Source organism: Aegilops tauschii, chromosome 1 (genome assembly GCF_002575655.3).
Source record: "Aegilops tauschii subsp. strangulata cultivar AL8/78 chromosome 1, Aet v6.0, whole genome shotgun sequence".
In the NCBI taxonomy this organism is placed as follows: Eukaryota; Viridiplantae; Streptophyta; class Magnoliopsida; order Poales; family Poaceae; genus Aegilops; species Aegilops tauschii.
Window position 1 is genome coordinate 426,244,023 of NC_053035.3, and position 26,309 is coordinate 426,270,331.

Genomic DNA, 26,309 nt, shown 5'->3' on the forward strand with positions numbered 1-26,309 from the left:
GCGAGCGCACGGCCGAGCTGTGGAACGGCGGCGACGGCGAGGGACGAGAGGTGCGGCTGGAGCGGGGGAGGGGGTAGAAAAAGGAAGGTTTGCGTCCCCGACGGGCTGTCCAGGGTAGGACATGGGCAGGCGCCACGCGCCATCCACTCATGTCCGTTCGGCCGCAAACTCGACCCAAACTTGGGCCGGGAATGGGTCGAAAGCGGACAGAAAACAGACGATGGTCCATTTGCGGCCGTGCGTTGAAGGCTCTGCTTTGTCCCTCTACCCCAAACGGACACGGGCGGATAGGATGGGGTCACGTTGGAGTTTGCCTTAGGGCTGGACTGCCAATGGGAAGTTAACTGCCAGATCAGCTTATTCGGTGCGATTCTTCGGTTGCATCACGCCTCCCTTCTGGTGTGCCTCCCAAGTTTGGGTCGTTGGGTTCAGCTAGATCTTCCGTGTTTCCGTCAGATTGCTGACAAGCCTGTCACCGGGCTCCAAGAACCTCGCAACAGCCCGCGCCACCGCCGCGGCCAGCACCGTCTGCTGCTCCTCGTACCTCGTGCTCCGTGGCCCATCCCACACCCTCTCGCCAATCTTGAGAACGGCTGTCACCAACCTCTCCTCGATAAACTGGTCGAACACAAGTGGCCACATCAGCATCGGCACGCCGGTCGCCGCCGCCTCCAGCAGCGAGCTCAACCCGCAGTGTGTCAGGAACGCCCCAACGGCTGGATGGGCCAGGATCGCGGTCTGTGGGGCCACCCTCTGACAAGTATGCCCCTCTTCCCGACACGCTCCTCCCACCCCGCCGGTGGGGCCCAGTCGTCAGCCCTCAAGCGCCCACAAGCTAAAACGGCTTGCCAGAGGCTTCCAATTTGAGACTTGAGAGCCAGCTCCCGGAGCTGATCATTCGAGATCGAAGCGTAGGTGCCGAAGTATACGTACACCACCGGGAATCTCGGCATCGAGCCCAGCCAACTGATGCACGACGCCTCGCCGCGGCAGCTTGCCCTGGCCGGTGGTAACGGAAGCCTAGCCTTCTCCCATATCCGAGGTGGGACTAAAGTTACTGCGTTGTCAAGGTCAGGTTTCGCATCTTCTTGTCGTGCTCCGCCGAGGCCATTCCTTGCAATATTTAGTTGGTTGTTAGCCTTCTCTGGCTGTGGAGTGGTAGTGAAATAATGGAGTCAGCTCGGCAGCAGTGAGCTGAAGCTCCTGGTGGTTGTCAAGTCGACGCCGAACAAGACACATAAGCCCTGCACTCCCATCTACTTCAACACAGAAAAGGAACGCCACTTGTTTCTGTAGAAGAAATAGTCCACGGTCTCAGAAATCAACTGTACTGTGTTACAGTACATTCCTGAATAGTGCGAGCCAACTGTCGGAAACACCTTCTCTTTGCTCTTGCGTGTTAATTTGAAATTTGTTAGAGCAACTTCAATGGGGCGAAATGGCCCCATTTCGCCCGCGGCCGTCCGTTTGGATCGGCGCGGACAGAAAAGGAGGCCCAACGCGCCGACCCAAACGGACGCGCGTCCGTTTTTCGTCCGCGGGCGACCCATTCCTGGCCCATTTTTTAACCTGATTTGCGTCAGTGCGGACACGCGACGAACGCGTGCGCGCTCGCCTCCCCTCCCCCCGGCCAACAAGCAACCCTCGCCCCCGCCTCCTCCGTCACCGACGCCGCTGCCCATTTTGCCGGCGACTCTCCCAGCTGCCGCCGCCTCCACATCCGCCCAGCAACGCTGCCCTTGCCCCCAGTCGCCCACCGCCACCGTTTTGCCGCCGGGGAGCAACTGGTTCCCGCCGCCGCTTCCCCCATCGCCCAGCCGCCCGCGACCAAGAAGACGCCTCGCCGCCCCCGCCACATACAACCGGCACGCTCATCGGACGCCGGTAGGGCAGCTAGCTGGTCTGTGGGCGCCGCGTCTCCCCTCGCCGGCCGTCTCCTTCTTCGACGCCCGCAAGTTGTTCGACAGTTCGCCAAGGTACGAAAATGGACTCCGCCGACAAGTTCTTTTTCCATAATTTCATTTGCGACTCCGACGATTCGTCGTCCGACGACGAGGAGGAGATATTGGCTGCCGTGTTGGTCCATCACCACCTCAACAACCAGCGGCCGTTGTTCCGTGGCTCCATTCCGGGCCACCTTCCGGCGTTGAATCGTAACCGAGAGAGCAGGCATTTCCTTCTCTGGAAGGACTACTTTGATACAACAAACCCGTTGTTCAAACATCACAAATTCCGCCGCCGGTTCCGTATGAGTAGGCATGTTTTCAACCGTATTAGAGAGGGAGTGGTCGGCTATGATGACTACTTCGAGTGCAAAGAGGATGTCGTCGGCAAGATTGGTTTCTCCTCTTATCAGAAATGCACTGCCGCCATCCGAATGCTTGCATACGGAGTGCCCGGTGATCTCATTGACGAGTACGTCCGTATGAGCGAGTCTACATGCCTAGAGTCCCTGTATAAGTTCTGCAAGGTTGTGATTGCTGTGTTTGACCCTGAGTACTTGAGAGAGCCGACAGCTGAAAATACAGCCCGTTTGTTGGCGATGAATGCTAGCAGGGGCTTTCCGGGGATGCTTGGCAGCATAGACTACATGCACTGCCCTTTTGCTTGGCAAGGGCAGTATAAGGGACATGTCAGGGCTTGCACTGTCATACTAGAGGCTGTGGCGTCTCAAGATCTCTGGATCTGGCACTCTTTCTTTGGCATGTCTGGATCACACAATGATATCAACGTGCTTCAGCGCTCGCCGGTGTTTGCTAGGCTTGCCGAAGGCAACAGCCCACCGGTGAACTTTACTGTCAACGGCCACAACTACGACAAAGGGTACTATTTGGGTGACGGTATCTATCCTCAGTGGACCACTATTGTAAAGACAATACCCAACCCTGTCGGAGAGAAAAGGAAAAGATTTGCCCAAGAGCAAGAGGGTGCTCGAAAGGATGTCGAGCGTGCCTTTGGTGTTTTGCAATCTCGATGGGGCATGGTTCGGTATCCTGCTAATACTTGGAGCACACAGAAACTATGGGAGGTGATGACTGCTTGTGTGATCATGCACAATATGATCGTAGAAGACGAGCGCCCGGAACGTCTGTACGATCAAGGCTTTCAGTTTCAGGGTGAGAATGTTGTGCCTGAGCATGGAGTAGCGGCAACATTTGAGCAGTTCACTCAGTTTCATGAAGACATGCGTGATTGGGAAACTCACGTGCAACTGTAAAATAATTTGGTTGAGCATATGTGGACTCATGTTGGCAACCAATAGATGTATCTTCTTTTATTCGTTTGCAGAACTATGTGAAACATTTTTATTTTTATTTGGCCTGTAAAACTATAGTATTTATTTGGGCGGCTAAACTATTTTGCTTGTTAAATTTTCATTTCACAATATGTTGAATGCAATGTAAAATTAGGCGGCCAGCCGGCCACGCCTGCACATATGGGTTGGCGCGTTGGGCGCGCTGCCGACCCATATGAAAAGCAGGGCGGACGCCGGACGGGCGGCCGACCCAAACGGGCAAAAAGCGGACGAAATCACCGTCCGTTTGGGTCGGCCCGTTGGAGCTGCTCTTACGCCTGGTTTGAGCCAATTGCCGACAGATGCAACCTTTGATCGGGATTTCACGGAATTAGCAATTTAGCATGCGTAACAAGTTCAGAACTGAACCAGGCTATGGTTTCCCCTTCCTTCCTGTCACATTGGACACGAGCTCACTGAGAAACCTGACGACTTGATCACCGACGAGTTGGTAGCCATGAAGTTGTACGCCATGTTCTCCACCTCGCACATTGTCGGCCGTTGCTTTATCCAGGACACCGCTTCCAACTCCGGCGACAGAACCTCCTCGTCCTCCACCGTGAGCACCTAGCTCTCCCCGCTGATCCTCGCGGCCTCTACCATGAACAAGATTTTGTTACTCATTCCATAGAGGGTGGTGTACACGATGACTAAGGTTGGAAGGCACATACTCATGTGTGAATTAGATAGTGCATGTTACAGTTCTAGTTATCCATCAGTGATCCCTGGTTCCTAGTGCCTCCTATGCCTACACCTTCAATTCCAAATCCCTAGTGTGCAAATACCATACAAATAATCGACAAACTAGGAATGCAAATTTCACCACAGGGAAGAGGGCTATTTATCTTTGGCTTAGTGAAGGCTCGCTCCTTATAAATGATTTGGACACATGGTGGATGTAGTGACGAGAAGTCAATTAGCTAAGGACATCATGGTTATTAAGAAAACCTGCTGCTGGCTATATACCAATGCCATGTCACTTGAAGCCTTTATAATAGATGAGTTGTAAACTAACTATTGGTATTTAATGCTTGCACGTGAAAGAAGGAAAGAAGACACAAGCTCATTGGTGGAAAGGAGAGGAGCTCAGGCTCACACCGCTGCATGTAGGTTTGATTTCTTGTTTCCTGCGCTCGAGCCGGCGACAGCTCAAGCGCTCGCTCCCTGCTTTTCCCTTCCTTCTTTCTCTTCGACTACCCATAATGGGAGTAAAATAGATAGTAACATTACACATATCTAGATAAGATAGATGATGTGGCAAGCAATAAATGAAGAAAGAAATGCATGTGGTAACATAGCTAGTTACTACTAGTATGAGTAACATCACACATATCAAGGCAAGATGAGTCTATAGCCTAATAAATGAAGTGTTGCATGTTACCACACATATGTTACTCCCCACTATAGAGGTAGTAACATAAAGTAGTAACATGGGCATGTTACTATCCATTGTGGCTAGTCTTCCAGCTATGATTTTGATGACATGGAACTGCTAATAGTCTGCTGACTATGTACTATTGTACCTGCAGCTAGGTTCTCACTTCTCATATAGTAGTTACGAGCTAGGTTCTCACTTCTCAGGTAGGTAAGAGCCTATGAGATCTTTAATCCAACAATAAATTTGGTGTGCTTATTTTCCCTTGGATAGGTCAGAGACAATGAGAACTTTTAAAACGAAGATTTTCCTGAGCTTGTTTGTCTGTGGCGAGGTGAGTCTGTTAGGCCACGGGAGCTTTAACCAACCATGCTACCACCATCCAAACATCGTCGTCCAACACATCAAAATCTAACATTGTAGAATTAGAACTATGATCTTGGCAAAAAGAAACACGGACATAACTCCCCCACCTCTTGGTGCCTAACCGGATACTGAAGAAGACGAGCGAACAAAAGCAATAACCAGGACTGAAATAACAATGGTGCTCGGTATCTTCTGTATACTTGGTACTCCCTCCGTCATAGCTAGGACTTGACGCATGTAAACTTGCACTTGCTCATTAGGCATATTGTTCACAGAAAGCTATGCTTTACTACCTCCGTCCGGCATTATTAGTCCCGTCGACCGAATCGGCAGGACCAAGGCAGAGCAAACAACGCATGCAAATTTCTTGATTTGCGTTGTTATTTACGGACGAGATTTGCCTGCTCCCCGCGCGTGTGCTCATCCGTGCTCCCGCGTACGTGGCTTGATTTGATTGAAACAAAATAAGACCCGGCCCCACCCCTTAAAATCAGGGGGTGATTAGATTAGAAAGGAAAAAGGAAAAAAAAACAACCATAGAATGAAGTAGGAGCACGGATGGGGGATGAGGAGGAAGCAGGCAAGCGGGATCCGTTATTTACTGCCGCATGCAGCTGCTGCCTTTTGTGTTGATGGCATGCATTGGCCCGCTTCTGCGTATGCTAGGGAAGGGGCACTAGTACCGGAACAGATGCTTGCATGCAGCCGGCCTCTCCTGCATGCAGCGGCTGGGAATTGATTTTCCTTAAACAAAACAACGACCGAGGGAAACGGCCTAATAAAACAGGACACGGCTGCGTTGCTAAAGGGCCCAATAAACCTGGACGAAGATAATATGTTCTCTGAGTACCAACATTAGTTCTCTGAGTACTAATCATAGACAATTGATAAGATTCGCACTGCCTACGCAACATGCGATACATTCTCTTTCTGATGCAGCTTCTTCACCAAGTTGTTCTCGGTCCAAAGAGTTTCAAATTATCAAGCATATGTGCCCAAAAGATCATCTGCAACTCTGTTAGATGGAAACTCAGGGTTAAAGATTGTTGACCAAGAACTATCGAGAAATATAAATAGATGCTCCCAGAAACTACATCCTATATCTGCGGCTGGCGAGGGCCTCGAGCGAAGCTGAAAATGAGCTGACATGCAAAAATAATTAAAATTCTAGCATCTCAAGACTAGCAAACGCATAAGAAAAAGTCTGAACACAACTCAGTCTGGATGGCTATGTAGCACGTGCTCGTTATAGCAAAGTTTTCTTGAGATCCAGTTCTAAATTTTGAAAAAGGCCATGATGAACAAATGGTGAAGTTTCCGACTATTCTACTATTGTTAATGCAAGCCGTTGACCACGGGGATCTCGGTGCGGAACCGTAATGGACTTGGCCATAGAAGGAAGTGGAGTATTTAAAAAAAACTACTAACCCTGACGAAAAACTACCACTTTAGGAAACCTAGCAAAAAACCTACCACTTTACTAATTTTTGGCAAAAATAACTACCAATCTGACAATTAGTTGATTCAGCCAATTTAAACACGTTTATGACATGGTTGGCCTATACATCAGGTTGACTGTTATTACAAATGGGGCCCACATGTCAACCCTACTCTCTCTCTCTCTCTCTTGCATTTTAACAAGCACCTTGTGTGCCTCTAGGAATGGATACCTCGTGTTGTTATAGGGCGCTGGGGCCGTCGCCTGCTCGTTCAGGCAGTGGTGTACCTAGAATCTTAGCCTCGAGGGTGCCACAACTCAAAGTTTACACTGAACATCATCATAATATCAACAAATAATCCTAAAATAGCACCAACTTCATAGATATTTAGTGTTACATACATAGTAAAATTTATTTTACAATTCTGGAGGGGGTGCCATGGCACCCACACTAGATCCCCCCTGCGCAGGAGGCGATGCTCATCGGCGAACGACACCAGGAAGCAGCAGCAGGAGACCCGGCTGACGCGGAGCCACCGGAAGATGCAACGCTAGTGGAAGCAGTGAGAGTAGGGCATGGCCGTAAGTTTGTGACATGCTCAAAGTCCTCGAGGCACACCGTGCAGTCGTCCTCCCTTATCTCGCCCGCCGCCAGCATGGGCAAGGAAACTATGGCCTCACTAGACCCTAGGTCGAAGTCGGAGAAGCAGCTGGTAGCCCTCACGGCATCTTCGACATTCCTGTTTCGGCCATGACCTGGAGAAGAGCTCGTCGGTGGGCGGCTGGAGTGGCGCTTGGTGCCGTCTGCCCGCGACGGTGGCGGATTCCTGTGTGCGTGCGTTGATGCGTAAGGGTGTGTCTTCTTTACTAAGAATGACATGTGGGTCCCACATGTCATAACGGTGCAAGTTGACTTTGTGCCATGTTGGCCCCGATGGGTGGGCCATATATGTCATAATCATCCTTAATTTGAAGTCATTTAGTTACTAAACAAACTTGGTAGTTTTTTTTGGCAAAAATTAGTCGTAAAGTGTTTTATTTTTATTTTTTTACAAGGGTTCCTAAAGTGGTGGTTTTTCGTCAGGGTAGGTCGAATTCTGGTAGGCTTTTGTTAAATACTTCAGGATGCGAGAAGTATGTACACCCAGACCAGGCTAGAGGACGATGTAAGTCGTTGAAGGCCGATGTCTAAAAGTTCAATTTTGATGTGCGTTATGTGGAGGACATAGGCTAAGGAAGCACATGCGTATTTGGTGCTAGTTCTTTGGTGAAGCAATGGTTGTGTGTGATGGTGTTTGGCTGGTTTGTGAGATGGGCTTGAGCCATATTATTGTAGAGTGATCCGACTATGAAACCTGGCAATGTATGAGGGTTTGAAAATTTCGCATATCCTTTACGAGATCAAGGAGCTAAGCGGGAATTTTTCCAACTTTTTCTACGGTCATGTTGGGTGGGAAGCTAATGAGGCGACACATCTTTGTGTGAAGCAAGCTAGCAAGAGTAGGAAAAGATGTCTTTGAGTTAGTTTCATTAACTGTTCCTGGCATACTGTCTACAAAAATGATTGTATTCCCATTGTTTAAATGAATAAAGTTTGTGATTGAAAAATTAGTTGTTTAAACCAAAGCGAGAGGAATGCACAGTGGGAAGCTAATGGAGCAAGGTGTGGTAGTCTGCATAACAACGGTCCAGACGCCCAACGGCTTCTCATCAATCCATGTATGTGCCACATTTTTCTGCGGTTGCGTGAGACGAGTCTAGTTTATTGTATAAACTCAACCATGTAAAGCAGTAAAGGCGACATATTCCGGTGCAAATATCTTCAGTGCAGGTTAATTGGTGGAACTTTATTTTATTTTATTTTTTGCGGGAGAATTGGTGAAACTTTAAAGCCTATAATGACTCTCGAGTGGTTGGACATGTATCAAAGGCTCTGCTAATCTTTTATAAATACTTACCCTGACCTTCTTCATGTATACCACATCCAGTAGTCAAACCGAAGCATTCCGGTGGATGATGCCGAGAAGTGATTGAGAGGAGTAACAATGACGAATAAAATGTGGCTTTAGAACGGGCTAGGCGTGATCTCTTGGGAATAAGATGCATCATGAATTAGAGTTAGAGTACCACAGATTCTTGACGTAGTAAATGAGCCTAGGTAATATTTTGGTGTGCTGCTCGTTGTCAGAAGGCAAGGTGCCATCGAACTGATAGCCTCTCTGAATCGGAGTAGGCTAGTAGATCGGTGGTCCTACCTTCACTTTGGGTCGATGAACCCGCCGAGGTGGCCATGGTGGATGGCGACAGTGGCGGTGATGGCTGTGTGTGTGTGTGTGTGTGTGTGAAGTGGTGGTGGCGGTGATGGAGCTTCCTGTCAGCCTAGTGCAACCCTAGATCGGATTGGGGTGTTGGTGGTGTTTTGGTGCACGGTCAACCTCGTGATGCGTGCCTCGGCACCCCACCTCTTTATATTGCGCTGGCGACAGGGGCCCACCAACCATGGTTTGGTTGGGCGCCCCCGATCAGGGCGCAATGCAAGGGCCCGTTCGACCCATTGGGCTCGAACGGGAGAGAGATCAACCTAACATTCTCCCTCTTGATCTCAACTTTCATTTTAACTTTATACTTTAATAGTTTCATCACAGATCAATACATAGAACATGTTTCATCATCATAGCTCAATTGCCGATAGAATCATACAGCTACAACATACCTCTCTCTTATGAAACAAATTATGTTCCTTTTGGGCCTCTCATGATCCAGGAATCATAGGCTTTCCCTTAAACCCATGTCGGCTAAGGGTTCCTTGAACACATTGGGTGGTAAGCCTTTCGTAAGCGGATCCGCAAACATATCCTTTGTCCTTATATGCTCGAGACTTATAGTGTGATTCTGGATTTTATCTTTCATAACATAATACCTTATCTTTATTGTTTTGGTGTGCCGATCGTTGTGAGAAGGCAAGGTGCCATCGAACAAGTTTGCTACCATCGACATTAGAGCCATGTTCCTAGTAGAAAATTTCCTTTCAAAATTCAGGACGGACCCTTAGAGCTTCAAAGAGCTTTACCAAGACCCTTTCAAGCAGTGCACTCTCCGGACTGTGACCGTAAAAATCACAATGAAGAATGACAAATGGATGCGAAAATGCTTCAGGGCTTAGTTCATCGTCGAATCTATCCGCCAATTCATAGATATTATCTCCAATCGGTGGACAAATTGATCTCAAGCTTTCGAACACCTGATTTCTGTCATTTTCTTCCACACAAAACTCCCTTTATCCATTGGTTAACATCGCCTATCATAATCTGCAGATGTTGGGCACATTAGTTTGTTGATCTTGTGGACCTAGCTAGCTCTAGCTACAGAGGACTAGGTAGCTGCAAACTTGTCCCCTTCCCCTCCCCCACCCGCGACGCGCTAGTGCACGCCGGGGGGGGGGGCACCCTAGCCGCCAGGCCCTCGGCCCCGCCTCCCTCTCCTCCTCCCCGCCGCCGCCGGTAGGCACTGCGGGGCAAAGCCTGGATGGCGCGGCGGTGGCGGGGCCCTTCCTCCGTCTCTGCCCGTGGAAGACCGGCGCGGGGTAGCGCCTCGGGTGGCGGCGCTGGGCGGCCGCAGGGCCCAGCGGCGCGGCGGCGGGAGCGTGATGCGGTGGCGCTTCCAGCTGGTGGCTGCGCGCCGGCGCTCTGCTTCCTGAGCGTGGCGTGGTGGCTGCGGAGCTCCTGACCCGGGAGGTGGCACGCGGTTGGCCTACCATCCGGATCCGGCCGGATCTGGAGGTGGGGGTCAGCCGGCGGCTCGGGTCTGGTAGTTTTGGTGGCGGTGTGCCCCCTGGATGCTGGCTCTTGGGGGGGCTGGTGTTGGGGGCGGCGCGGATGTCCTGGATGGATCGGCTGGTCCTCCAGGCGGCCTCGGGGATGAATCTGGTTGCTGGTGGTGGATGGCGTCCATCGGAGTGCAGGGTCCGTGAGCCGACCTGGTCCGCGTTGGTGTTCCCTCGCGTTAGCGCTCCTCTTCATGTTGCTTCATTGTGGCATCGATCCGAGTAGGCGCCCGTGTTGCTGCTATGTTGCAGGCAGATTGACGGTGCTGGCCATGGATGTGGTGGCGTGTGAGCTTGGACCGGGCCGGGACTTGCTCGGCAGTGGCTGTCGGCAGCTACTAGGCCGTGCTCCCCACAGTCGACGATGATTGTCGGGGGACACATGTGTGGATGCCCCCTACTTTGGGGCGCTCACCTAGGCCGAGTGGCTGATGTCGGGCTAGGAACAAAAGGAGACACCTCCCGTTCCTCCCACCGTGGCTGCGCATTGTGAGGTCGGCGGTTGGCGGTGACTCAGGACACGGATGCCGGGGTGGCGGCCCCGGATGGTGGGCTGCATGGTTGGCTCTCCGGCGGGCACTATGGCGGTGGTGCTGGCTCTCCTCTTGGTCGTGTGGGCGACGAGGGGTAGCGTCAGGTGGCTCGGGCTCGCACTCCTTCGCTGGGGCGACGCCCAGATCCAGATCTGGGTGTCTGGAATCGCTGTGGTTGCCCTGGGGGCCTCGTGTGGCACGGGTGAGTTGCCGAGCGAAAGCTCCGTGCTTTTGCGCCTACGGTGACGACGCTCGTGGGCGCCGCTTTCTTCTTGAAGACGTCGTTGTGGATCTTCTCTCCGTGCCAGGGTTCTGAGCGAAAGCTCAAGCCCACTTTGGACTCGGCAGCGGCGATGCTTCGTGCCATCTTCCCTCCTGTTCCTTTGGGCTCCAAGAATCTCGCCACGGCCCGCGCCACGGCCGCCGCCGGCACCGTATGCTGCTCCTCGTACCTCGTGCTTCGTGGCCCGTCCCACACCCTCTCGCCAATCTTCAGAACGTCCGTGACCAGCCTCTCCTCGATGAAATGGTCGAACACCAGCGGCCATGTCAACATCGGCACGCCGGCCGCCGCCGCCTCCAGCAGCGGCTCGACCCGCAGTGCATCAGGAATGCCCCCACGGCCGGATGAGCCAGGACTGTGGTCTGTGGGGCCCACCCTCTGACGAGCATCCCCTCTTCCCGGCACGCTCCTCCCACCCCGCCGGCGGCGCCCACCCCTCGGCCCTCAGCGCCCACAAGAACAGCTTGCCGGAGGCTTCCAATCCGAGAGCCAGCTCCCGGAGCTGATCTCCAGAGATGAAGGCGTAGGTGCCGAAGCATACATACACCACCGAGCGTTTGGCCATGAGCCCAGCCAACGGATGCACGGTGACTCACCAGCACTTGCTCCGGCCGGTGGCAACGGCAGTGACAGTGGCCCGACGAAGCTTCACGTAGCCGGGGCGCGCGTACAACTCACAGTACTGCTGTTGCATGTCCAAGAAGGTGTTGACGGCGAGGCCGAAGCACCTGGCTTGCCCCGCCAAGACCGGGCTGAATCGGGCGTGATTCTCATGGCATCTCAAGAACTCTGGCAGTTCCGTCCTTGGGATCCGCATCTCTGGGCCTGGAAACTCAGGGACGATCACCTCCTGTTCATCGGAGACGCCATCGACTGCGCCAGCGATATTGCGCATGGCGAGGGTTGAGAAAGGGGGCATGTCGTGGTTCTAAGTCTGACAGTAGAATGGGGGGTAGGGATGTAGAGGCAAGATCCTAGCTATGGAGAAGCTGTACGCACAAGTTTTATGAGTTCAGGCCCTTCTCGGAGGAAGTACCAACCCTACGTCTCGGAGCCCGGAGGCGGTCGACTGGATTATATGCGTGTTTGTTACACGGGGTGCGAACCCTTGTGCATGTGGAGGGGGTGGCTTATATAGAGTGCGCCAGGACCCCGGCCATCCCACGTTACAAGGGATTTAAGGTACATCAAGAGGGGGCCGTTACTAGTAACGTCCGTAATAAAGTGTTATAAATGGCTATTAAGTCTAGGAGTTAATGCTCGACCATTGCTGTGTACAGTGACTTTAGGTCTTCTGTCCGTCGAGTGTTTGTTGTTACGGCCGAGTGATCTTGATTCCTCCGAGTGGAAATGATTCTGGTCGAGTGGGTGATGGTACCCCTCGAATGCTTCTGGCTTTAGAGTGATGTCCTTGGGGAGGGTATTTAGGTCAGGCCTACGACCCTACCCTAGGTACATGTCCTCATCATTAGCCCTTGAATGGATCATGGTTTGAGTGGAGAAGGAGTTGAAAATACTTCCGACTCATTTTTCGCGCTTCGGGTGTGTCTTGTTTTGGATCAACGAACCGAGGTGGTGACCCTAACTTCTTTTTCAGTCGCCTTGATCCATTCCTGGTTTTGTCGAGTGAACTTTTGCTGGAAGAAGTCCGAGTGCTAATGTGGTGGGGATCTTCCGTCTGACAAGTTGCTCTGCTGCCCGCGGATCTCGCGGGATTCGAATTTCGGGAAGCGCGTGGGGCGGAGGAGGCCGCAGTAATCGGGCTGGATAAGGCAAGGCCGCCTCGATTCCCGCGCCGCCTTTTTTGCCACGTATCACGCGCGCGACTGTTGCGGGATTTGATAAGATTGCCCGGGCCTACAGGTCAGTCACTCGGAAGCAACCCCATATAAGGCGCCGGACCGGGGTTTTTGAACAGTGCGTCCTCATTCTTCTTCTCTCTTCTCAGTTTTCCTCACTGCGTCTGCTCCTCCTCCAGCGCCGCCGCTCCACTCGAGCTCCGTTCGCGGCGATGGGGAAAGAAAAGACGGTGGCTCTGGAGTGCGCGAAGAAGGCAACGGCGAAGGCGAAGGGGAAAAAGTCCAGCCGGGGCGGATCCTCGTCATGGTCTGGTTTGCCGCGCGGCTGGATCCAGGGCGACTGGATCCGGTCGACGATCAGTCAGGATGACCTCGACGATCTGGCGGAGGAGGGGCTGATTCCTCATGGATCGGCGTGGCTCCCGGAGGATGAGACCGAACCTCGACCGCGGGAGGGTGAGTGCGTCCTCCTTGCCACTCACATCGACCGTGGATTTTCTCTGCCTCTGCATCCTTTTTTCCGGGCTTTCTTGAATTTCTTTGGAGCACAACTTCATCACTTTCCCCCCAACACCATCATATATCTTGCTGCTTTTGTGTCTCTGTGCGAAAACTTCTTGGGTTGTCGACCACACTGGGGTCTCTTCAAGCACATTTTCACGTGTCGCTCCCAGTCGGTCAAAAAGGCTAACCCGAGTGACGAGAGGACTCAGGTGATCCAGATGTGTGGGGGTCTTGGGATTCAGATGAGGGTTAAGAGCTCTTTCCCAGCCATAACTCTTCCTGAGTCAGTACGAGGATGGCAGTCGACGTGGTTTTACTACAAAGACCAGCCGACTCCAGGTCAGTCGACTGGACTTCCTCCTTTTTCTATGGCTCGCGTAGAGAAGCCCTCCGCCTTGAAAGTGACTCCAGGGGAGAAAGCGGAGGTGAAAGTGCTGGTTGAGCGAGTGGTCTATCTCATCCGTGAGGGCGTAACTGGAATGGATCTGCTGGAAGTCTTCCTCAGACGACGCATTCAGCCACTTCAAGCCCGCGACCATCCGATGTGGATGTATTCGGGCATTGAAGATTCCACTCGGGTGCACCCAGAAGAAGTCGACGAGGATACGGTGGAGATGTGGTTGAGGAGTATCACTGGCAACAAGGATAACCCCAGAGGAGCCAGGAGAATCCCTCCACTTGACCAATCCTATGAACCAGACCAGGTCCGATTCTGAATTACCGAGTGTCATCTTGATTTAACATGCAACTGTTTATGCTTCACCGACTGACTTTGTCTTGCTTGTTTTCTTCTAGGCCCTTACTGAATATACTCAATGCCTAACGGAGAGCAGGAGCAGGACCCGGAGGGGGAGGCAAGCGGAGGTGAAAGCGGCGAGTGGCATTCCGACGGAGAGGGGGACGAGGAGAGCGACGACCCGAGTGACGAAGAAGAGGTCGACTCTCCTCCCCGCAGGGAAAGGCGATCCAAACTTACTCACGACCCGGCGAGCGCCCATGACAAGGCGACCGTTCAGACTAGGCAGTCGTCAAAGCGTGCTCGGACGTCCTCTCCGGCACCAACTGAAAAAGCTCCAAAGTAGTCCAAGGTTGTAGTGCAGAAGACTCGGAAGGCGCTGCCGAGAATCAAAATTGACGTTCCTGTTGCTTCTGCGTGAGTGTTCTTCTTTCGCTTTTACTCAACGTTCTGTGCTGTTTATTTTTCCCTTGGTTTGACTGAATGAATCTTGAAACTGGCAGTGCCGCTACCTCTGGGACCTCTGCTTATAAGAACGAGGATGAGGAAATGGAAGATGCGGTGACCTCCAATCCGGGTACAATCCTCATGATTTTGTCTTCGATTTGTCGATTGAACTGCGATATATCCAATCGGGTGATGAAACTTTGGCGACTGATCTTTTTACAGCCCTCAACGTCATTGACCTCCCCGACGACGACGAGGACGAGCCACAGAGGCCCTTGGGGAGAAGAAACAGGAAAACGTCCGCTGGCAGGACGCTTCAATCGACACCGGTGGCGGAACCTGTAATTCAGGACGCCGGCGATGCCAATCGGACTTCCGTCTCCTTCGCCATACCGCTGTCGAGTGCTCAGCCTTCCTCGCCAGCTGCACAGACTCCCGCCGATCCACCTTCACTTTTTGCAACACATCACGTCCCAGAGGACCAAGTGGGTGCTGCAAAAGAGGCTATACGCCAGGCGGGCATTATGATGGAGAAGATGAAGATGGTGCGGGAAGCCAGCCAAGCTGCTTATGATGCCAGCTCCGCTCTCCAGAGCAACTTCCAGGTTAGTAGATCATCGACTGACTCTTCTGGCTTATTCTGTTAGGATATGGTACCTGAAAACTTTCTTTCCAAGAATCTTTGCATCTGTCTGCGCCTTGTATCTGTACACCCACTGGGTGTTTTGATTTGTCACTGAACGGATTCGCACTTTGAGCTGATAATGTTGTTGCCGATTGAATCTTTTGACCAGTGGGGGCACACTGAGTGCACCCACTGGGTGTAGTCCCCGAGACCATAATTGACTGCGGGCAGTCGACTATGGTCTGAGCATCAGAATTTGAATTTCTTCACTCGGTCTGGTCAGGCCATGTCGAGTGGAACTTTGAACCAGCGGGGGCACACTGAGTGCACCCACTGGGTGTAGTCCCCGAGACCATAATTGACTGCGGGCAGTCGGCTATGGTCTGAGCATCAGAATTTGAATTTCTTCACTCGGTCTGGTCGGGCCATGTCGAGTGGAACTTTGAATCAGTGGTTTTTTTTGCACTCGTGCTGGAAAGGCCTTGTCGAGTGTAAACTGAACCAGTGGGTGCATGCTAAGTGCACCCACTGGGTGTAGTCCCCGAGACTACTATTGGATGTTTGATTCGGCAGTAGTCTTAGAATTTGTTGGCTTTTATCTTTTTACATCTCCGAAACAGCCAATGTTTTCACCAGTCGACTGACCTGTTCTTTGGTTGCAGAAATCTTGTGATCTTGGAGCTCGTTTTGCTGACCTAGAGAAGCAACAGATTCAGCTCAACCTCGATCTGGAGCTGGCCAAGACAGAACTTCAGAAGGCCAAGGATGACGCCGCTGGTAAGGAAGACCTGTCGACTAAGTTTTCCCTGAACCGGATTTCATTCTGCTTTTTTTGAATCCAACATTATTTCTTTCAGAGAAACTGAACCAAGCTCTGGCGAAAAAGGATCAAGATCTGGCGGCCGCGCAGAAAAAAGCTGATGAGAAAACTGCGCTCGCTGAACAGAAGTTGGCTTCAGTCGGCAAATTGGAGGAAGAAAACTCCAGGCTGAAAACTGCCCTTGACGAAGCCAATAAGGAAGCGACTTGCCTGAAGAAGGACAAGGAAAATCTGAACGAGAAGATGGAAGGTATTGCCCGCAGGAGGAACGATCTGGAGAATTATCTGGGAAGCCTTGCTAAGAAGTTGTTCGTCATGCTTGAAGGTGTTTCCTTTGATCCGACTGCTTTGTTCTTGTCGACTCGACATATGATCATTGGCTTACCCTTGAATTGTGTATGCAGAGTTTTGCCGGGACTTCAAGGAAGAGACCGGGCGAATTGAACCAAGCTTGGACCCCATCAACTCTCCAGTGAAGAATGAAGCTGCCATGAACGTGCTCCGACTGGAATCCCCCATCACTAGTGTTGTCGATTATCTCGCCCGACTGAAAGTCGCGATGTCGCGGATTGACACAGCTCTCTGGCCCATGGCAACACTTCAGAATGACCTCGAGTCTATGATGGCTCGGCTCAATGAAGCTCCCAATCGAATTCAAGAATGGAAGAAGTCTTCTGCCCGGTGCGGCGCTGATGTGGCTCTATCTCTGGTTCGCGTCCACTGTCGAGAAGCTCGGGAAGAGAAGCTGGCGGCGATTAAAGTTGCTAACACCAAGAGGCACGACTTCCAGTCCTTCATGGAGACTTTCATTGCTGCCGCCACTCGGATTGCTGACGGGATCGACCTGGACAAATTCGTCGAGCCTGTCAGCCCTCCTCCCGCGGAGTGAACAAACTTTTATGCTCTGCCTTAAATTTGCCTAGGAATGCCAAGTGATTTTGTAACCGTTAAACTCCTTAGGGCTGAATGCCTGAGTACTTTGATCCGTGGTCTTGAACTTTAGGATCTGAACTTGATTTATCTCTGAATATGCTTGTATTTGTCTTCGAGTGGAATTTGTTCTTCACATGGAATAATCTTTGTGCTTGAGATGCAGCTCTGAGGTTGATGCTCCAGTCGACCCGCACCTCGTCGTCCTTGCGGATAAGGGTGGAGTGCATGTTGTACTTGTGGCGCAGCTCCGAAAGAGAAGGTTGCAGTCGACCTGCACCTCGTCGTCCTTGTGGATAGGGATGGAGCGCATGTTGTACTTGTGGTGCAACTCCGAAAGAGAAGGTTGTAGTCGACCTGCACCTCGTCGTCCTTGCGAATGGGGATGGACTTCGAACTTAGGCGAGTACTAGACTGCAGCTAAGCCCCCGAGTGGGAGGGTTGCTCACCACTCGGTAGGATTTTTCAAACTTAGGCGAGTACTGGACTGCAGCTAAGCCCCCGAGTGGGAGGGTTGCTCACCACTCGGTAGGATTTTACAAACTTAGGCTAGTCCTGGACTGCAGCTAAGCCCCCAAGTGGGAGGGTTGCTCACCCACTCGGTAGGATTTTTCAAACTTAGGCGAGTACTGGACTGTAGCTAAGCCTCCGAGTGTGAGGGTTGCTCACCACTCGGTAGAATTTTACAAACTTAGGCGAGTACTGGACTGCAGCTAAGCCCCCGAGTGAGAGGCTTGCTCACCTCGGTAGGATTTTACAAACTTAGGCGAGTACTGGACTGCAGCTAAGCCCCCGAGTGGGAGGATTGCTCATTAATCGGTAGGATTTTACAAACTAAGGTGAGTACTGGACTGCAGCTAAGCCTCCGAGTGGGAGGGTTGCTCACCACTCGGTAGGATTTCACAAACTTAGGCGAGTACTGGACTGCAGCTAAGCCCCCGAGTGAGAGGCTTGCTCATCACTCGGTAGGATTTTATGAACTTAGGTGAGTACTGGACTGCAGCTAAGCCCCCGAGTGAGAGGCTTGCTCATCACTCGGTAGGATTTTACGAACTTAGGCGAGTACTGGACTGCAGCTAAGCCCCCGAGTGAGAGGCTTGCTCATCACTCGGTAGGATTTTACGAACTTAGGCGAGTACTGGACTGCAGCTAAGCCCCCGAGTGAGAGGCTTGCTCATCACTCGGTAGGATTTTTCAAACTTAGGCGAAACGAATTCGCGACTAAGCCCCCAAGTGAGAGGCTTGCTCACCACTCGGTAGGATTTTTCAAACTTTGGCGAAACGGATTTGCGGCTAAGCCCCCGAGTGAGAGGCTTTCTCACCACTCGGTAGGATTTTTCAAACTTAGGCGAAACGGATTCGCGGCTAAGCCCCCGAGTGAGAGGCTTGCTCACCACTCAGTAGGATTTTTCAAACTTAGGCGAATCGGATTCGCGGCTAAGCCCCCGAGTGAGAGGCTTGCTCACCACTCGGCAGGATTTTTCAAACTTTAGGCGAAACGGATTGGCGGCAAAGTCACCCACTGGGGGATTTCAGACGCAAACAAAAGCAACAACAACCATTTAGGAAGACTGTAAAGCTCTTGTCTTTGATAAACAAACTACAAAGGTATTTCTTATTACATCTCATCCGAATGAGTACTTAAGTATAAAAGGGGCAGAGCAGCTCCATGTTCCAAGCCCGTGGCTCGTCGTTCTGATGCTCGACATTGTAAAGATGGTATGCTCCATTGTGGAGAACTCTGGTGACAATGAAGGGACCTTCCCAAGCAGGGGCGAGCTTGTGTGGTTTCTGCTGATCCACTCGAAGAACCAAGTCTCCCTCTTGAAAGGCTCGGCCTCTCATGTTTCTAGCGTGGAATCGACGCAAGTCTTGCTGATAAATGGTCGACCGTATTAAGGCCATCTCTCTTTCCTCCTCTAGGAGATCGACTGCGTCCTGCCGGGCCTGTTTTGCTTCGTCTTCAGAGAAGAGCTCGACTCGGGGTGCATTGTGAAGCAAGTCACTCGGTAGAACAGCTTCAGCTCCATAAACCAAGAAGAATGGAGTTCGGCCAGTCGACCGATTGGGAGTTGTCCTCAATCCCCAAAGAACTGATGGAAGTTCATCGACCCAGGCGCCTGCTGCGTGCTTGAGATCACGCATCAGTCGGGGTTTCAGTCCTTTGAGAATCAAGCCATTTGCTCTTTCTGCTTATCCATTCGACTGGGGGTGGGCGACTGAAGCATAGTCGACTCGTGTGCCTTGGGAAGCATAGAAGGCTCTGAACTCATCAGAATCGATGTTCAACCCGTTGTCAGTGATGATGCTGTGCGGAACTCCATATCTGAATGTCAATTCTCTGATGAAGCTGACGGCAGTACTGGCTTCAAGATTCTTGATAGGCTTGGCTTCAATCCATTTGGTAAACTTGTCGACTGCTACAAGCACATGAGTGAAGCCGCTCCTACCAGTCCTCAGGGGTCCAACCGTATCCAATCCCCAAACAGCAAAGGGCCAGATGAGTGGAATAGTCTTCAGGGCCGACGCAGGCTTGTGGGACATATTGGAGTAAAACTGGCAGCCTTCACATTTGTCGACTATATCTTTCGCCATTTCATTTTCTCGCGGCCAATAAAATCCAGCTCGGTATGCTTTGGCCACAATGGTCCGAGAGGACGCATGGTGACCACAGGTCCCCGAGTGGATATCGTTGAGGATCACTCGACCTTCTTCTGGTGTTATGCATTTCTGGCTGACTCCGGTTACGCTTTCCCTGAACAGTTGTCCTCTTATCACAGTAGAGGCCTTGGATCGACGGACGATCTGTCGAGCCTCTTCTTCATCCTCTGGGAGTTCCTTCCTAAGGATATACGCAATGTATGGCACTGTCCAGTCGGGAGTGATGACCAAAACCTCCATGATCAGGTCGACCACGGCTGGGACTTCGACTTCAGTCGGATCTGTGGCACTCTTAGGCTGCGGGGGCTCTTCAGTGAAAGGATCTTCTTGAACTGAAGGTGTATGAATGTGTTCCAAAAACACGTTGCTGGGAATGGCTTCCCTCTTGGAACCTATCTTTGCCAAATCATCGGCTGCTTGATTTTTCAGTCGGGGTATATGATGGAGCTCTAACCCCTCAAACTTCTTTTCCAACTTCCTCACCGCATTGCAGTAACCGGTCATAGCTGGGCTTCTGACGTCCCACTCCTTCATCACTTGATTGACTACGAAATCTGAGTCGCCGTAGACCATGAGGCGACGGACGCCGAGTGAGATGGCCATACGCAACCCATATAAGAGTGCTTCATATTCTGCTTTGTTATTGGAGGAATCAAAGTGAATCTGGAGAACATATCTGAGCTTGTCTCCTCGGGGGGATACCAGTACCACCCCAGCACCGGAACCATTCAGCATCTTGGAACCATCAAAGAACATGGTCCAGTGTTCCGAGTGGACTTGAGTCGGCCGTTGCTGTTCGATCCACTCGGCGAGGAAATCTGCTATTGCTTGGGACTTGATAGCTTTCTTTGCATCAAACTTAATATCCAAGGGAAGGAGTTCAATCGCCCACTTTGCCACTCGACCAGTTGCATCTCTGTTGTTCAGAATCTCTGATAATGGAGCGTTGCTGACGACTGTAATGGAGTGGTCAGAGAAATAATGTGCAACCTTCTTCGTGGTCATATAAATCCCATAAACAAGCTTCTGATAATGTGGATATCTTTGCTTTGATGGAGTCAAAACGTCAGAAACATAATATACTGGGCGCTGAACTTTATAGGCTTTTCCTTCTTCTTCCCGCTCGACCGTAAGTACTGTACTGACGACTTGTCCAGTGGCTGCAATGTAAAGCAGTAAAGGCTCTTTGCTGATTGGGGCAGTAAGCACCGGCTGGGTGGAAAGCAGGGCTTTGAGCTCTGCAAATGCTGCATCAGCTTCAGGAGTCCACTCGAACTTATCAGACTTCTTCATCAGTTGGTAAAGAGGCAATGCCTTTTCACCGAGGCGAGAAATGAATCGACTTAAGGCGGCCAAACAACCTGTAAGCTTCTGGACAACGTGCACACGCACAAGGCGTTTCATTCGGAGAATGCCACCAACTTTCTCTGGGTTAGCGTCGATCCCCCGTTCGGAAATGAGGAAGCCGAGTAATTTTCCGCCCGGAACTCTGAATGTGCACTTTGATGGATTAAGCTTGATATCATACCTTCTGAGGTTGGCAAAAGTTTCAGTAAGGTTAGCCAACAGGTCGGAACCTTTACGTGACTTGACAACAATGTCATCCATGTATGCTTCCACATTCCGACTGATTTGAGTGAGTAAACACTTCTGAATCATCCTCATGAATGTGGCTCCGGCATTCTTCAAGCCGAATGGCATAGTGACATAACAGAAGCACCCAAATGGAGTGATGAAAGCTGTTTTTATCTCATCGGGTCCATACAGTCGGATCTGATGATACCCGAAATAAGCATCCAAAAAGGACAAGCGCTCGCACCCAGCAGTTGAGTCGACTATTTGATCGATGCGGGGGAGAGGAAAGTGATCTTTCGGGCAGGCCCGATTGATATGCTTGAAGTCAATGCACATGCGAAGTGAGACATCCTTCTTGGGGACCATGACAACATTGGCTAGTCACTCGGAGTGGTAAATCTCTCGGATAAGCTCAGCTGCTAGGAGCCGAGCCACTTCTTCACCGATTGCTTTTCTCTTCTGTACGGCGGACCGTCGAAGATGTTCTTTGACTGGTTTCACTTTTGGGTCGACTCGCAAATGGTGCTCAGCCAGCCCCCTGGGAACACCCGGCATATCAGAAGGTTTCCATGCAAAGATGTCCCAGTTCTCACGGAGGAACTGGATGAGCACTTCTTCCTATTTGGAGTCGAGTGTTGTCGAAATGTGGGTCGGAGCAGCATTGGGATCGGTCGGGTGAATATGAATCGGCTTCGTTTCACCAGACGACTGAAATGCTGAATCCGTGGCAGGCTTCTTAGCTTGCAACAAATCACTCGGATCTGCATTTTTTTGATACTCCTGCAATTCCACTACTGCCATTTGTGCATCGGCGATCTTTGAGCCCTTCTGGAAGCACTCTTCTGCCTTCTTCCGATTGCCAGTGATCACTCCTTTAGGACCAGGCATCTTCAATTTGAGGTAAACGTAACATGGTCGAGCCATGAAACGTGCATAAGCCGGCCTGCCCAGAATAGCATGATAAGCACTCTGGAAATCCACAAATCCAAACGTCAACTTTTCTTTGCGTTAATTCTTGGAATCACCGAAAACCACATCGAGGGCGATCTGGCTGAGTGACTCAGCCTTCTTGCCAGGAATAACTCCATGGAAACTCATATTGCTTTCACTGAGTCTGGACATCAGAATGCCCATTCCTTTCAAGGTCTCCGCATACAGTATATTCAGGCCACTGCCACCATCCATCAGAACCTTAGTCAACCGAGTGCCTTCGACGACTGGGCCGGCCACCAATGCTTGCCTCCCAGGGGTGGCTATGTGTGTCGGGTGATCAGACTGGTCGAATGTAATGGCAGTCTGGGACCACTTCAAATAACTGGGTGTCGCCGGAGCGACCATGTTCACTTCTCTGTTGATGACTTTCAGTCGACTCTTGCTCTCAACATCAGCAAAAATCATCAGAGTGGAATTGACGTGGGGGTAACTATCATCGTCCTCTTCCTTATCCTCAACTTTTTCCGATTCTTTCTCCTTTTCTTTGGGCCATTTCTCTCGGAACTGCTGGATTAGGAGCCGACATTGTCAAGTGGTATGTTTCGGATAAATGAGATTACCCTCCTCATCCTTTTTGGTGTGAATGTGGCATGGTAAATCCAACACATCATTTCCATCTTGATCTTTTACTTTTTTGGGGTTCCATGGCCCTTTGGGCTTCCCCTTGAACTTTCCTTGAGTCACTGCTAAGGCTTCTCCGGGAGCAGCTAGCTCGGCTTTGCGCTTCTGCTTCCGACTGGAGTTCCCTCCCCCGGTTTCGTGGGCGACTGTTTTGTGCTTGCCACTCCGGAGCCGATCCTCCTCTTCACCATTAGCATACTTGGTGGCAATTTCCATCATTCGACTCAGAGACATATCTCCGGTCCGACCGAACTTCAGATTCAATTCTCGATACTTGACGCCTTCCTTGAAGGCACAAACTGCTTGGTGATCAGACACATTCTCCACCGTGTGGTGCAACGTGATCCATCTCTGGATATAATCTCTCAAAGTTTCATTCGACTTCTGCACACAAGACTGTAGCTCTGTTAACCCTGCTGGCCGTTTGCATGTACCTTCAAATGTTCTGACAAACACTCGGGCAAGCTCTTCCCAGCTATAAATACTGCCAGGTGCTAACTGATTCAACCACGCTCTGGCCGAGCCCTCTAACATCAGAGGAATGTGCTTCATGGCCACTTCATCATTGCCACCACCAATCTGCACAGCCACTCGGTAGTCCTCAAGCCAAGTGTCAGGCTTGGACTCACCAGTGAACTTGCTGACTCCAGTCGCCAACCTGAAGTTGGGAGGAATCACTGCTGCTCTGATGGCTCTGCTGAAACACTCGGGACCTGAAACATGCACCCTGCTGCCGGTCGGGTAATCTATCATGGCCATCTCTGTGTGCTCTGTTCCTATCAACCAGACCTTGAACGAGAATGGATCTCGCGTCAAAGCCTGGCTCCCGGGGGTCGACTGGAATCCTTCGCCCACCACTGTGAGGGCGCCTGTCATCGTGTTGCCGAGGCGTGTATGACCCACTCCTTGGGGGGGGGGCGTGGGTACTCGACGACGATCATACTGCTCATGGTCTCTGTACTGATCCTGTCAATCTCCACGTCCCTCACGCCTTGGAGGTGATCTTGGGCTGTGAGCTGACTGAACTGTGTCTGTCATTACAGATCTACTATGAATCCTATTCCGAGACTGTGACACTGCTGCGTTCTGCTCCCCCGCCGCCCGGAGCAAAGCCCGGATCTGCATCAACCCCCTACCAGCCTCCGACTGGGAAGGCTGAATCGACTCTGCTATTAGGGTAGCAGCTGTGAGATTCTGGATCGGAGTTTGATATACCTGGGTTGGAGGCGGAAAAAGTTGTCGTCGACTGGATTCAGGAACTCACTGCCGAGCACGCTCGTCGAGTGCATGCTGGAGATTCTCCAGTCGAGTGCGCTCAGCCAAGTTGGCCAGGCGCACCTCCTCCAAGGTCCGGGCCTCGGGGGTTTCTCCAACGATAGGAGTGTGAAGTGCATCTATGTTACGGCGGCGAAGCTCTTCCCTCTGCTGCGAAGAGAGGGGCTCGGGGCGGTACTCCTCGTGGACACGCGACGGATCACCTCCGCCATCTCCACCGTCGTCGCGGCGGAAGCCAGGAGGACTGCGTGGTCCGTTGACCATCAGGACTTCCGCCGCGGGGTCACTGCTGACGCACTCGGATGCGGTCTCAACGGAGCAAGTCGACAGGTTGAACAAGCTGTAAAGAGTTTCGTCGGGCTCGATTGCCGCGACTTGGGGGATGGCCGACTGGCGAGCCACCGCGTGCCTCACCCACCGCTGGAGCCTCGACCGACCGGAACGCTTGTGCCGGCGGGCAGCAGGGAGTGAAGACGCCACCGGAGCCGACCGATACTGGGTCGACGGCTGCCGCAGGAGGACGCCACGAATGCACGCACGAAAGTGCATTGCCCCGCGGACGGGGAGCGCCTCGACGTCGAGTGGAGCTTCTTGGAGCCAAGCGGAGTCGTCGGCGACGAACACGAGCGCGCCGAGACGGATCTCGCGGCCCTCGGCCAATCCTCCGCCTAAAACCATGCTGATGGGGATCGGAAAATTGCAACTTCTCCAACAAGTCGCTAAGACACTGGCCCCACGGTGGGCGCCAACTGTCGTGGTTCTAAGTCTGACAATAGAATGGGGGTAGGGATGTAGAGGCAAGATCCTAGCTATGGAGAAGCTGTACGCACGAGTTTTACGAGTTCAGGCCCTTCTCGGAAGAAGTAACAGCCCTACGTCTCGGAGCCCGGAGGGGGTTGACTGGATTATATGTGTGTTTGTTACAGGGGGTGCGAACCCTTGTGCATGTGGAGGGGGTGACTTATATAGAGTGCGCCAGGACCCCGGCCAGCCCACGTTACAAGGGATTTAAGGTACATCAAGAGGGGGGCGTTACTGGTAACGTCCGTAATAAAGTGTTATAAATGGCTATTAAGTCTAGGAGTTAATGCTCGACCGTTGCTGTGTAGAGTGACTTTAGGTCTTCTGTCCGTCGAGTGTTTCTTGTTACGGTCGAGTGGTCTTGATTCCTCCGAGTGGAAATGTTTCTGGTCGAGTGGGTGATGGTACCCCTCGAATTCTTCTGGCTTTAGAGTGATGTCCTTGGGGAGGGTATTTAGGTCAGGCCTGCGACCCTACCCTAGGTACATGTCCTCATCAGGGCATGACGCTGAACGTAATGCACGGCACGCCTAGCTCGTCGGCGATGATGGAGATACATAAAAAGTGGATATCGGTGACAACAGCGTCGGGAGCCGCTCCCTGATGAGCGCCTCCTGCAGGGGGCGCGTCAGCGTCTCTTCCATGGCCGCGGCGTCGATGCACCACGCGTCGTCCGCGGCAGCGGCGGAGAGGTTCTCGACGCCCGGCGGTAGGTCGTCCACGTCCGGGAATGAGTAGGTGGCTATCCTGACGGCAGCGCTCGCCGTGAGGCCATGCCGGTCGAGTGCTGATCGAGCAACCGAGACATTGGCCGGGGTGACAGCGAGCATGGGCTCGACAGTGTCAGGCCTGACCGTGGCGAGGCGGAGCGCGAGGTCGGCGTGCGGGCCGATGTGGCTGGTGGCGAAGAAGGGGACGAGCTGGATCCGCAGCTTCTTGCTGTGCTCCGCCGAGGCCATTCCTTCCGATATTTTGTTGGTTATGGCCTTCTGTGGCTACGGCCTGCTGCTCAATTATTGGAGTCGACTCGGCAGCAGTGAGCTGAAGCATGCAGTGGTTGCCAAGTTGATGACGAACCAGACACCAGAAGCCCCCATTCCCAACCATGGAACATAAATAACGTACGCGACTTCTTTCTGTGACACCCAAAATTTTATTTGGCTTTTTCAAAAAAATTCCTTGTTTTGAGGGAGGTGATTTAAACTTTTCTTCTAAAAGAACTCTCCCTCTCAAAATATTTTCTTCTATGACTAGTGCTTCATTTTTGGATTCACTCAAAACTTGATTTTGGTCTTGGAGGTTTTCCTCTTTTATTTGGACTCAAACCAAAATGTTTTTCTCTTGGAAAAATGTCCTTTGAAAATTTCTTTAAAAGGCCCGATAGCTTTTGGAATGATCCTTTTCCACTC

General features: G+C 51.8%; 1 pseudogene; it reads right to left on the bottom strand.

Moving 5' to 3' along the window:
• Positions 1–432: 432 nt before the first annotated feature.
• LOC109759022 (scopoletin glucosyltransferase-like) lies at positions 433–25,862 on the bottom strand (annotated as a pseudogene).
• Between the last annotated feature and the right edge of the window lie 447 nt (positions 25,863–26,309).